The following is a 14,533-nucleotide window of genomic DNA, read 5'->3' as shown; positions in this document are numbered from 1 at the left end:
TATACCTAGGTGGCTATATTCTCATATATATTAAGGCAGTGTTCATTTCTTTTCTTTTTCCTCCTAATGTGACACAGATAAAACAGACTGTATGTTCTCATGTTCCTGTCACTGATGTGCTCAGCGTTCGTGACATCCAGGAACCGTAATCTGTCATGAGCAGTCATCTTTGTCTTCATTTAACAAAGCCGGTTGTGAGTCTAGCATACTATCTCCTTTTTAATTTGAAAAAAGTGAGCTTGTGCTTTCCAAGGCACAATTCCCTGTAAAAGGGTTTTTTTTCCCCCCTCTCTCATGTTGAAATCCAAGAAAAAACTCTTTTTTGTTTGTTTTTTATACTTTGCAGAAGTGTACTTTCCTTTGTTGACTCTTTAAATAGATGCAGACATGTACAGCTAACAACTGCCGTAACACTCTAGCTTAGCAGATGCTGTTGGAGATCCTTAGCTGGTGTAGCCTTACCAGCCTTTGTGTTCATTAGCTGAAATGTGGACCAGTGAGGGTTCATCCTCTTGTTTTTGCTCCTGTGATTTTCACACTTAAAATTGTGTAATAGCTGTAGCTTTTTTAACATTTAAACTATTCTATTAGTTGCACCAATCTTCTGACTACTGGCAATCATTACTTAGAAACAGAAATGTTTTGCAGTGTACAAAGAAGACTTTCCATCTCGTCAGCCTGTCTTTTTCAGTTTTGTGGGTTTCCAATAACATGGGTACAGGTGAATATTGTAAGGAAGAAAAGAAACTTTCTGACCTGTAACACAATCTGTCTGTTGGAAGAATGCTTCATAGATCTGTTTATCTATCCCACAGAGGGCAAAACCTTTACACAGGAAGCTACTGTTGCACTGCTTTTCTTCCAGAGGGAAACATATTCCCTCAAAATGAACCTGAAATCTCATGGCTGAATGTCCTGAGCAAAACGCAAGTGAATTTATACTGTCAAAGCAGATTGCAAAGCCTGAAAATGTTGGTATTGCATGTTTTTTGAAATTTTTGTTTATCTTACTTGAATATTTAACAAAAAACTAGGAACACAAAACTTCTGAAGGATCTAGAGTTGTTGTTTTTAACATAACAGCAAGTTTAAAGATCTTAAGGGATGAATTTTATTGTGAAGGACAAATAATCTTGAAGTGTGACTGTAAACCTCTCCTACATCTGTGCATTAATGTTCCAATAGCAGAGTTTGATGTTGTCTTTTAAAATCCATTCATTTCCATTGCTGGTACTGTTGGTGGTACCGTCTGCTTCTGTAGCTGAGACAGATTTTTCATAACAGTCATTAAAAACTAAAAAAATGTTTCTTTAAGTAGTTGTGTCCATAAATACATACAGGAATCTGATAAAAGTGATTGTGAAAACAAGGTAATTAAACATAACACACCAGTGTAATGACTGTTGTGCCACACTGATCTGTAGAACTACTCCTTATATGAATAAATGTGCTACTGGCAGATACAGTTTATGAAAATAGATGCTTGGCTTATTTTGTTCCAAAACCTTCAATACTTTCTTGAAATACTGAACTGTAAAGGATAGCTGCTTTAAATATCCTGTATTTCCTGTGCATATTAGTGTGTTCGTTAAAAATTCCTGGAAAACAGAGCTAAATTAAAAATAATAATAATAAATCTTTCAATGCTAAAGCTTTAATGGAAAAAAAATAGTACAGGTTACATTTCTTTTATACTCTTTTATACTTTTTTTTTTCTTTTATTCTTTCTGTGCTTCCTTTGAAATAAAAACTTTCCCAGGTGGTCATTGCAGGGTGCTAAATGTGACCACTAATTTTATGTAAGCATTTAAGTTCATAGCCCATGTCAGGATTTCTTATTTGGGTATTGGGTTCTTTGCAGAGGGACTTTCATTTTTTACCACTATCTTTACACTACTAAATGAATGCAAGTTGATGGTAAGATTATCTGTAAGGTCAGAGCGAAACTTAAAACTTGATGGACAAAGTATACTTACTGAGGCTGGAGCTAGAAATAAACAGACAAAGAAAAGTATATGGCCATACTGATAGTTATAAATTAAGTGTCGTGGTTTCAAATCTGGGAAAGTATCATCAGAATTTATAAAGTTTAACTTAAATAGTCCATTCTCCTCACTTCAGACATCTGTTACTGGTTATTGTTTGAATGACCACCGTGTACATTATACAAAAAGGAATGTGTTTTTTGTAAGATCTCTGCTAATGTGGTAGATAAAATCCCAGTGCTTGATAGCAGTGCCAAAGGGCAAAGAGGTGCTGAACAATATTCCTCATCTTTACCATAACTTTCCTTCCTGGAAAGACAGGCTTTGACGGTGGGAAAATGAAGTCAGAGATAAGGAGAGGTGGAAAGAAGCTTGGGAACTGAGAGTGATATAGACCAGAACTGTAGCAGGCAGAGGAAAGAGTCTTCTCTTACACTGATGCGCCAATATTATTATTTTTTTGTTGTTGTGTTGTTGATTAGAAATTTGAGTTATATGTCCTTGATATGGTCATAAATTAAAAGGACTAGAAAGTTAAGGAACAGTTGTTTTTGTTGGCACGTAATGTAACCAGGGTCTGTTTTTTACAGCTCTGGCAAGTGGTTGCTGACTTGTTTAAAGAAAAATGCACTGTTCTTATTAATGCAAAATGCTATATTGCTCTCAATTTTTAAGATTTTTTAAACTTTGAAAACATTTTTTGGAGGGGCAAAATTGTAACCCATGGAAATAATTTACCCCTTGTAGGATATTAAAGCAGCTGGCAATGGTAGTTGTCTTGTTTTACTGATTGTGGATGTTAAATTGCAGTGCAGCGGTTAGCAATGCTTGTTGCTTTTGAACTGTATTTCTTCCTTATGAAGCCAAGCAGGTAGGTGTGGGTTACGGGCAGCGAGTTGCACTGAGGATGTCAGTAATTCAGAGTTATTTTTTAGTTTTAACAAGTTACTGCATGCATATAAACATTGCAACGGGACAAGATTTAATTCAGATAGGTAACAGCTGCTCTGTATTAGGCAGTATGTCTTATTTTACTGAGATGCTTTCTTTTGTCAGTTTACCACCCATTCATGAGATGCATTAAGGTGGGAGGAACTGTGACCATTGCAGACATGAAGAAAGTCTTGAATGAAGAATTTAAATTCTTGAGAAATATTGTGAAGCAGTAGATGACATATAGCGATTTTTTGTGATACGCAAATGATCAGTGATAGATTCTTTTGCTCCTTGCCCTGTTTTATGTGAAAGTGTCTATCTTTAGTTAGGAAACAATTCAAATAATAAAAAAGAAACTGTTTTACATGGGAATATTGTCTTAGATACAGCAGTGTTTTGTTGTTGTAGTTGGTTTTTCATAATGTAGGGGGAACCTGAGTGAATGAAGCAGAATTAATCTGAGGGAAGAGAATGAGGAGAAAGCATTGGCTGAGCGTGATTCTGTGTGCATAATAGGAGAGAGTACAAAGAAACATTTACAGCATTTTGCTGATTATTAAGATGTTGTTAAAATGCTGTATGAAGCAGGCAAACATTGAAAACTAGTTTTCCAATTTTCTCATGTTCTCAGTTTCTCAAACAAACAAACAAAAACCCACCACAACAGTGGGTCTTAATATTGTTGGTTATGTTCGTTATTTTGTACTTTGCCCTGGAATAAGTACACAAAAAGCCCAATTTTAGCATATGGGTGAGTAATGAACTTCAGCAGAGCTTATTCTTTTCAAACTGCCTCAGCTTCATGTAGAAGCTAGTTGGATAGGGCTGGACATTAGGAAACACTACTTTTCTGAAAGAGTGGTCAGGCGCTGGAATGGGCTGCCCAGGGAGGTGGTGGAGTCACCGTCCCTGGAGGTGTTCGAGAAACGTTTAGATACAGCGTTGAGAGACATGGTTTAGTGGGGTTATTGGTGGTAGGCGGATGGTTGGACTGGATGATCTTTTAGGTCTTTTCCAACCTAGCTGATTCTATGATTCTATATTAGCCTCCTATTATAGAACTAGTAAGTCTGTCAGGTCAGTGTCTAACATGTATCAGCAGATTAGCACAAACTCCATTAAGGTAGAATTAATGGATATATACATTTGTGTTGTGCACTGGGAATAAAGTTAGAACACCCACTGTAAGGAGAAACCTCGCATCACAGCCTGCTGGCTTCTTTACCGGGACTGGTGAGTGTAAAGACCAGAGAAATCTGGTTGTTGTAACCCATTTAGATTCCCTGAAAGTGATTGGCAAGGTGCTTTAAGTAAGCTTAAAAAAAAAAAAAAAAAAGAAGAAACAAGTCTTACCTGGATTACCTGGCTAAAGGATAAAGAGAGAGATGGAGTGAAATGGGGAACTCTCTGGGGCAGGCGCTGTTTGTAAATGACCTGAGAAGGGAGCTGAATAGCAAAGGATTACAATGAAGTATTGCAAAAGATCTCACAGTATTTAGTGGCTGTGCTATGAAACAACAGATGAATGTGATGTGTGTTCCAGTGAGGGAGAGGAACTCCAAGCTTACGCATTTGGCTGCTGAATAACCTATCACCACACAGGAAAGTGTTATTAAAGTTTACAGTATTCTCTGAAAGCATCATCTTAATTCACTGTGGCATTTTGAAAAGCAAAAATATTTCTGGGAAATATCAGGAACAGAAGGAGGAAAACATAAGTAATACCATCATTAAGCTGTGGTACAAATTAAAGGCACATCTATTTTTTATCACTGTGTATGTTTATAGTTCTCCTTTGTGGAGCTGTGAGAATTACTGAGAGGTGTGGAACTTCATTGGTGTAAAGAACGATTTAATCCTCATCAGCCTGGAAAAGAAACAATTGGAGGTGGGTGGGTGGGGAGTAATTGCAACCTATTAAATCATGGATGGTGTGAAGAGACAAAGAAGAAGTGACTGTTTGTTTGGGGGCACTAAGCTAAACCAAAAAGATCATTTTGAAATGAGGTAGAAGATGCAATTCTTCTAGCATGTGAGATTGGTTTGTGGGACTGCTTGCAGTTTTACACACCAGTCTGACAAATTCTGTGAGAAAGCTATTGCTGACGACTTCTAAGTACAGCTACAGCATATGGGTTGGAAAACTATGGAGCCTCACATCTGAGGTACTGAACATCCAACAAAGCTACTGAGGAAAAGTTGTGTTATTTGTTCTCTCTGTTAAATGTGTAGACATAAACTCGCCCCTGTTAGACATGGGGTATAGTTCACTGTGGACTTTTGGATTGACCCAATATCACTTCTTATATATTAAAAATGTACATTTTGTTATATAAAATCAACACTGCTTATAAATTTAAGTGATTTTAATGTTTTCCACATGAGTTAGGATTGCTGGTAATTAACACTGGAATTCAACATTTAAAAACATAGTTGTGGGAATATTTTCCAAATATTCCCAATTAGTAACATAATCCATGGGTTTTGAAAGGGAAAAAAAAAAAGCTTTGTAATATAAAACTTTCCTAAATTGCATTTCCAAATACCAGTTGATATCCTAGGTACTGGCAGTATTTTTAACATTACTAGAGTTAGGTCCTTCTTCTTCCTTGAGGCAACACCTTTATTGAGCTCAGTGAAACAGAAATTTTGAAAATCAATTAATCCTTCTTACTTTTTTCTCCTCACTGCTTTAAAAATAGTCTTAGAATCATAGAAGTAGCAAGGTTGGAAAAGACCTACAAGATCATCCAGTCCAACCATCCACCTACCACCAATAAACCCACTAAACCATGTCTCTCAGATCTAAATCTAAACCTTTCTTGAACATCCCCAGGGACAGTGACTCGACCACCTCCCTGGGCAGCCCATTCCAGCACCTGATCACTCTTTCAGAGCAGCAGTATTTTCTAACATCCAGCGCAAGTCTCCCTTAGTGCAACTTGAGGCCATTCCCTCTCGTCCTGTCGCTTGTTAAAAGAGAGAAGAGGCCGACCCCCAGCTCCCTACAACCTCTGAAATCCTGGGAGCATGTTGTTTCTGTTATACTTCATAGTAGGTAAAACTGAGGAATGCGTTACCCAGATTGTCTGCAGATTATATTGAAATCAGTGTTTTCTCTTGGGTTTCCATTACTTAATTAACTGCATGTGAATAAAGTACCTATCAATGTGCTTAGTGTGAAAAAGAATTACAGAAACTGACAAAACCAGTTACCGATTAATTTATAATTGCATAAAGTTCCAAGTTTATTTATTACTATGGTAATCAGTGTTTGTTTTCCTGTAAAAATCATTCACAGTGAGCTTAGATAATCATTTCCCCCAGTGAAGAGTCTCAAGTAGATTAAATGATTTTTACAAACCTTTTACATATAAATGGTAGGCACACCCCCAATCTCAGTCTGAGAAACTGAGTTGTAGGTAGATGAATATTTGTAGTAATCACTGTCACTGTTTTTGTGTTTGTTTTTTATTTTTATTGTTACAAATAGTTGATGCGCTTCCTGGATGTACATAAATACTGATCATTTTGTCTTCTACTTAATGCTATATGCTCCTGCCTTCATTATAGGTCAGTGATGTGTTACTGAGTGCCTCCAGAAGGCTGAGTGGGAGAACACAGGTGTACTTCCTCAGCTGCAATCTGATTTCAGTTAATATCTGGTCATCTGCCACCTGCTTTTCATTGCCCTGCTCTCCTCTCAGAGGTTACCACTTCTGTATGCTAGGATCGAGATGCGAATAGACACTCCTATTTATTTCTGTCAAAAGGTTCTGATTTAGTTGAGTAGTTTTAATATGCCTTTTTAAATGAATGTATCAAAACTGGGGTAGTTAGGGATCAGTTGTGCCTGCTCCATGCTGGGAGCGGTATAGAATCATTAAGATTGGAAAACACCGCTGAGATCATCGTGTCCTACTGTTGCCCCATCCCTGCCATGCCCACTAACCGTGTCTCTCAGTGCCACATCTCCACGGCTCTTGAATGCCTGCAGGCACGGTGACTCACAGAATCATAGAATGGTTTGGGTTGGAAGGGACCTTGTCCTGTTCCTACATGCCCTTATAAAAAGTCCCTCCCCAGCTTTCCTGTAGGCCCCCTTTGAGTACTGGAAGCTCACTATAAGGTCCCCTCCAGAGCCTTCTCTTCTCCAGGCTGAAGAGCCCCAGCTCTCTCAGCCTGTCCTCATAGGGCAGGTGCTCCAACCCTCTGATCATCTTCATGGCCCTCCTCTGGACTCACTCTAACAGCTCGATGTCCTTGTGCAGCGGGCCCCAGAGCTGGACACAGTACTCCAGGTGGGGTCTCATGAGAGCAGAGTAGAGGAGCAGAATCACCCCCCTAAACCTGCTGGTCACCCTTCTCCACCACATCCCTGGGCAGCTTATGCCAATGCCTCACTGCTCTTTCTGAGAATTTTTTCCTAATATCCAACCTGAACTGCCCCTGAAACTTCAGGAAGAAATGAGGTGCGGGCAGCATGGGCAAGGACACACAGGTGGGGAAATAGCTGCTCCAGCTGCAGCCTGAGCAGCTCCTGGCTGCAACTAGAGCAGCCTTTCTGTGACAGCACATCTGCATGGAGCTGGTGAGACACTTCAATGCTCATTCTTGCTTGTTACTAGCTCTTCAGTGTTCTGCTGTGGTCTTTCTCTTTTTTACTCCATTTATGTTTTAGTTATGCACAGAATCTATGTATTATACAATTGTTCCATGCCAAATAAAAGCCTTTTTTTTTCTGGTGCATTCAAAAAAGATTATATTCCTTTGCTTTGTAGCTGGTAATTCCTTGTGATTTTTCCCGATCTGTTCATATTTTGAGATTCCTTGTATTTCTATCCATTTGATTCTGCTTTTTCAGGAGTGAGATTTAGAGCATTCGTTGTTTAATCTGTTGTACATTTATAGATAAAACATTGATTAGATCGTTGAGCTTCCTTCTCTCTTATGTTGACTAAATATGCTACCACTTAATTTAAGGATTTTGTCCAAAGGAGCTATCTTTTATAATATGCCATTCTCACTTCTCATTTCTTAAGTTATTTCTGAAAAAGCCTCAGTGCAGTTCTGATACTTTCCTGGCTTAGCTTTGTTTGAAAGACAAATTAGTTAAAAATGCGAAGTTAAAAAATACTTCTTTTACGCACTTGGAAAATGTAACATTTAAACCACTTAAGCAGATTTAACAATATTAAGAAATCCTTTTCATTTGGCTTGCTAGTCTGTTTTGCTAATAAAAAATACTTCTGCTTTATGTATTTGTCTTAAAGCCTAAGCATGTGTAATCAATGTATCTTTAATCTGTTATTTTGGCTTCAAGAATTAACATCTGCAAATATTTTATATTGAAACGTGGGCTGCAGATGTTTGGTTTTCTGTTGCCTCCTGCTTCCCCCTTAAGTAGTTGGGTGCTGCGGTAGGTAACATCTTCTGAGAGGGAGGAAAGGAAGTAAGTTTTAGTGCAGGTGAGACCTTGTCTCTTAGTATAAAGAGGAATCAGAGGCTTAGTGAAATAGCTGCTAAGTTAGGGAACGTGGAATGATTTCCTGCTTGGGACCTGCCCTCGCTTCCCTATTCTGTTTTTGTGTGAGGGAAGTCGGCCCAACCCTGCAGCTGTGGTACAAAGAACTCGAGAAATATCTTACTGGATGCATCATGTGCTTGGGAACTACTTCTCTCTTTATCTTCTTAATGTGCGCGTTACCTTACTAAGCAAATACTGGATTTTTTTTTTTAACCTACTCTTCATTTTACAATAATTTTGTAAATAGTGTTTTGCATGGTATTCAGTGGTGGCTGGATTTATTTCCTCTCACACCATTTACATCAAAAGATATTCAGGGTGGTGCCTTTTTGCTTTAATTTTTATTGTGCTTGATTTTCTTGTCATGGCTAGAATATGCAGAAACAAGAAATAGTGTGGCACGTTACTAAGCTCCTTAGCTGTTCTGCGTGGTGCTTTTTTTTAATTTACTTAGCAAATACATCACTGACTTGCCAATATGTAGTTGAAAATATTTTCTTATACGTCACAATTTGGCTTGTTAATTAAAATGTAGCATGGAGAGTGTGTATTCGGAAAAGCTGTGAAAGTTACTTAACAAGCTAAAGGTATGAAATGGCTGCTTAGGGATTTTTGTGTATTTTGTTTTTCAAAATTGCTGGTTTATAATACTTAGGAAATTATTTGGTCTCTTTGCTGTTCATGATTTCTTGTGTTTGTTGGAGTCTTTAGTCATCCCTGCTGTTTCTTAGTAGGATTTTAATAAGAAAACCTTTTAATATGTTATGAAACTAATTATTCTAGTTATTTTAAATAATCGCCAGACCTGTGATGGTTAGAAATAGTAAAATTGAAGTTGAATTTAGTTACTATGGTATAATGTGGTAGAAGTTGATAGTGAACTAGGTACTTCTCGCATCTACAGTTCTGAAATCAGAGGAAGTACTGGTCACTGTTACCAGTTCTCAATGCTTAATGCAATACCTATTGCTGTGGTATCTGATCACCGTTACAAGATGAGCGAATGAATATGCAGAGCTGTTTCTATAGGATCCTTGCTAGTTTCTTTATCTTTTTACAAGTAAGAAACTAAATTGCAGCGTTGACTTTTCTAGAACCACAACAGTTGTCCTGAATTCCAGTCTAGTACTGTAGTGACAAGGTCATTCTTATATTGTTGATACCTTAGGCAGAGAGTTAGGTAAAGTAGCTCTCATCTTTATCTACACCCCTTTACCAAAGATCAAGTGACACACAGTAACATGTTGTCCTGTGTCACTCTGTTGGTGTGTCTAAGACCTAAGCAATATTTTTACTATTGGCAGTTAAAAATAATTTAATGTAGATAAATTCTCTCACACTCCCTCCCAGTAAACCCAATTGCCATAAATACAGGTTGCTGCAGAGATAAGTATTTCTTTGTGGCCTGCTTGCTAAAATTTTAAACATACCATAGTATTTATAATATTTTACAACATAGGAGTGAAAGCAGCTTGTTGGAATCTCAAATTATCTTCCCATTATCTTGAACAAATACTGTGCTTCTATTTCTGCTTTTCCAGGTCAGTTCTGTCACAGGCAGGGACATGGTCTGTGTCCTTTCAAAACAATGTTGAGGTTGCAGTGTTACTTGGAGAGTTTGTCTGGAGGAAAAACTTGCTTTTTGCAATTGTTTGTGCTCCAGCTACATGACTCCATTCAATATGTAGTCTACAAAACATCCTACAGAACTGGGACCAGACCAGAACAGATTGACAACATAAATTAAGCTTAATTCTCTCATGCAGTTTAGGCGTCTTTTTCAACGTTGTACCTGATAGAGTGGTTCTCCAAGACCAGTTCAGATGTTTAGATTAAGTAATGACTGCTTAGCCTGGCTGTGGGTGATGAACTGAAGGGCTCTGTTGGCACAGAAATATTCTTGCATTGCTAAAAGACATGTACATGCTTTAGGACTGCAGATATTTAGGGTGCTCTTGAAGGAGTTGTCTCGATTGATTTCATCTACTGATTTGCGTGGATCTCTCATAATTATGCCCTTTAACAACAGCGTGTTAGTGCTTAATCGGAAAGTCTCTATTACAGTACACAGCTTCATCAGATTTGAAACTACTTAGATTTCTTTACATTTTCCTGGGAGTTGAATCGTCAGCATGTCTTTCTTCTTTTCCCTTTCTTTTCCCTTGTTTCTTACGTTTAATAGTCTGTCTATGTGCATCTTCTAAGAATTTAACAACCTGCCTGGATTTGGCATTCTTGTGTGCTCAGACTGCTTTTCCCAAAAGTTTGTTCTAAAGGCTTGTTCACTGCTTGCACCTCTCTGGTGGCATAGAATCATAGAATAAAGGTTGGAAAAGATGTGTAGGATCATCTAGTCCAGCTGTCAACCCATCAGTGGGTATGCAAACCTCTGAATGTGAGCTCAGTGAACCTGTAGCTCACTGGCTGAGTTTTTAGGTTCTTGTTCTTTCTTTCCACTAGAACACCAGAAAATCGAATCTTTGAGGATAGATCTTGAAGCTAGGCGCACTAGACCTTTGCTATTGATCTCATGCTCCCTTTTTACTGTTGTAGAGTACTCCTGCAGATTTTGAAAGCAGAGGATGGAAAAGATCTAGGTGTTAGCTCTTCCCTGTAATCCATTGCTAACACCACCAGCCATTTGTCAAAACTTTAAAAAAAAAAAAAAATCTAGTAAATAGAGTTCTGTTTGAGATTTCTGGAGAGCAGTCTGGTTGTTTGCTGGACACTCATTAAACTGCAGTTTATGGCCCAAATACTGTAAAATTCTCCAGAACTTAGGAGAGCTCAAGTCTTTGGGTGCAAATTTCTAGTTACTCTTCTAGTTGTGCAGATCTTTGATCTTTTTTATGATTAAAGATCTGTAGTCCTGTGTTGCAAGCAGCACAAGCAGCTGTGGATCCACCAATAAAATAGTGAGTGGCTCAGCTTTGAGGATGTTTTGGGTTACGACTTATCTCTTCAGAGGCATGCAATATGTCAAAGCAAACAAAAACTTACAAGCTTTGCAAGTTTTCCAGAACCAGCCAGTTGTAATTTAGAAAGTCAGAAGAGGATGATTTTTTTTTTCTGGTTTTAATTCTTAAATCTTGACCATTCTGAAGAAGAAACTTGGACTGTGCATTCCTTGAATTTCTGCTTCTTGAGAGCCTTCTCCCTGGTATGTTCTGGACTCTCTTTCTGAATCAGCTAGTGGGTGATACTTTTATACTCATCATTTCCCCTTGTCAGGTGACCCTGTAATTAATCTCATGACAGTAAAGCCAGGCAGTGGTAACCTGTTGTTTCCTAAACCCGCTGGATTTCAGTTGAAAGACCATGTTGCTTTGAGCAGTAATTAGAGAGGTTCTGTTTCTGTGAAAGTTGACTGTATGGCAAAAAAAAAAACAAACCCTATCATTAGGGGAAAAAAAAAAACAAAAAAAACCCTTGCTCCCATTTTTTTTTTTCCTAGGAGGGAAAAACCCCAAACCTCAAATTCTAGAAATTCTTGAAAAATATTTGCAAAAGCTACATGCACATCAAAATGGAATTTTATTTCTAAAACGATTAAAATAATTATCATGTCAGATGTCATTAAATCTCCTTTGCTTCCATACAGCCAGCTGCAGCAGTCGTGGCACCTGCAGCTGTCCTGAGCCAAGCAGGATAACTTAATGCAGGTTAAGGCATTTATAAATGAAATATATATATTTTTTTTATGTAATAACATACATCAACACTGCAGTGCTTTATGCTTACTAAATGATTTTTTTTTCCAGTTGCTATTGCTCTAGAAGAGAAAGGAATCAAAATACTGAAAATAATTGGTAGTAATGTGTAAACAAAAGGAAAACTCGTTTTCTTTGGAGGCAGAAAGTTGAAGTAGGAAAATAAACTTGCTTCTAAGAAGTCTGGAAAAACTGAAGGTAGCATTCATATATTTTCATAACATACTTGGTATGCTATAGACCAATACAAAATATAATTATACTTACTGTTACAGATTTTTGAACTGATATAATTGAACTTGCAATGTCTGTTGATTTTAGAAAAACTTTGGAAAGAATGAAATATATTAGAAGTATTTTTCTGGTGATAAGAAAGTATTTCCCTCAAAGTTCTTGTCATTTATTTTCCCAGTATCTCTTAGCTGTGTTTTTGCCACCTGGAGGCTGATGGCATCTTCCAGCAGTTATGTCTTTAGTAGCCCTTTCCAGCATTGTGATAGTTCTGAGTGGTCATCAGGATCTAGTCTTAAAAACAAACAGACAAACAAAAAACCCCAGAACAGATTATTGACATAATCTGAATATGAAATAAAATTATCACTGTAAGTCAATACTACAATTTTCTGGAAAGTTAAAAGGGAAGTTAAAAGGATTAGAAACATAGAGTTCTTATATGCTTAGCCTGGAAAACTGTAAGTTTTACAGTGTAGGGCATGCTTCTCTCCCAGAGGAACTGAGATATGTGCTTCAAAATTCTATAATTAAAATTCAATTGTAAGCAAAGCTTATCAGGAAAGGTGTTACTAATTGGTCTACAGTAAAAACAACATGATAAACTCCTAAGCTTTTGGAACTGCAAAATAGCCAAAGTATCACACACTGTTTTTAACTAGGCATCAATTGATCCTGACCCTGCAGCTCGCGTCTGCACAATAATCACAGAAAAGGGAAATGCTAATATGCATCTTGGGAGGCTAGCTCTCCGTTTCTGCCTTGATCAGTGATGCAGCACATTTGGAATGATGTAACTGAATATAAAATCACCATACTTATCTCCAGCCTCCCAAATATTTTTGTAAGGATTTATATTTTATAAGGACTGTTTCAAAGCTATTTGAAGCGATGCAAGTTCAACAAATGTGAGTACCACGTAGGAGCCACCTTATTGTAAAGATGAGCGTGGCAGTATTTTTTCAGGTTTCTCTACTTGTAGTCCATCTAATATTGGATTATCCTGGGCCAAGGTTTTAACAGGTTATGAGAAGATTATTTTCCTTGACTGAGTTACTGCTTTGCGCTGTATTCATTCAGTTTACGTGCTTGGTTATCTTTTCAATTTGCAGAATCTATGAAGTGTTTGATGTATTTTTATAAACAGTTTGATTCCAGAAAATATGTTCTGAATTAAATAGCATTACTGTACAACAATATCCCGACAACGTTCTGAGATAATTTAAAGCCCTATGCCTAACAACACTGTGAATGTTATTAGACTGTTACTGTGAGTAAAGTAACATTAAAAAAAAATCAGCTTGTAAACGAGGTTTTTGAATTTTAGAATTATGGAAGATAACAAACTGGCACATCTGTTTTTGTATTTAATTGTTCAGTAAAATGTTGTAGTGATTATTGACATAAGTGTTTCCTATCAAATCAGGTTTTCAGGTCTCAGTTTTGACAATTGCATCTCAAATTTATTTCCAGTACAAATCTTGAGATAGGCTGAAAATAAAACAAACCAAACAAAGTGTTGTTTCAGTTTGCCTTTCAGTGACGAGTTGCTTTTTGCAGCCCTAATGATTGAAAACGCTACATTTTCTCCAAAATATAAACTAGTATTTTAATGGAATTACACGTCTTCAAAGTATAAAGAAAAATAACTGAGAAACCTTTTTAAGAGCATCCTATCTATTAACATAAGCACTGTACATCTTTCTTCCACTTACCTCCATTCCCTACCATGATTTATATTGGAGTTCAGTCTGTACAGGAAACCCTTCCTTTGCTGCTGGGACAGTCAAAGTTGTGTTTAGCTGCTTAGTGTAAATATGATATGTAAATCTGTGCCATGAGAAGGAATACAAAGTATAAACATAAGTGTAGAGATTAAAAACATAATATAACGTCGGAGTGCAAAGGAATCATGCTCAGAAGCTGTTGCTCACATCACATTCAGGGCTTGGGAAAAACAGGAGTTTACAAGACCCAGAAAGATCTGTGCTTATGTTCTTTTCATCCTTTTTGTCCTGGGTAGTTCTGCTTCCTTGTCTCCTGTTCCAGAGTGTCTCTAGTTGAGTGGTGAGATTGCTGGGTTTTTGGTGTTGGAGTAGTTCCAAATAAGATGTCCACAAGCAGAGTGCTCTAAAATGCTGAGG

The 14,533-nt window shown here is 37.4% G+C and overlaps 1 protein-coding gene across 12 annotated transcripts in view; it reads left to right on the top strand.

Moving 5' to 3' along the window:
* Positions 1-14,533, top strand: part of SLX4IP (SLX4 interacting protein) — a 100,037-nt gene that overhangs the window by 20,888 nt on the left and 64,616 nt on the right. For 2 of the 12 annotated variants that reach the window (XM_021390113.1, XM_021390112.1), the window contains exon 4: positions 12,210-12,356. The exons of the other annotated variants lie outside the window; for them this stretch is intronic. The gene's annotated coding sequence lies outside the window, so the exon portion shown is untranslated. The remainder of the gene's footprint in view (positions 1-12,209; positions 12,357-14,533) is intronic. 12 annotated transcript variants of the gene reach the window in all.

This window comes from Numida meleagris, chromosome 3, assembly GCF_002078875.1.
Source record: "Numida meleagris isolate 19003 breed g44 Domestic line chromosome 3, NumMel1.0, whole genome shotgun sequence".
NCBI lineage: Eukaryota > Metazoa > Chordata > Aves > Galliformes > Numididae > Numida > Numida meleagris.
This window is presented reverse-complemented; position numbering and strand designations above follow the sequence as displayed.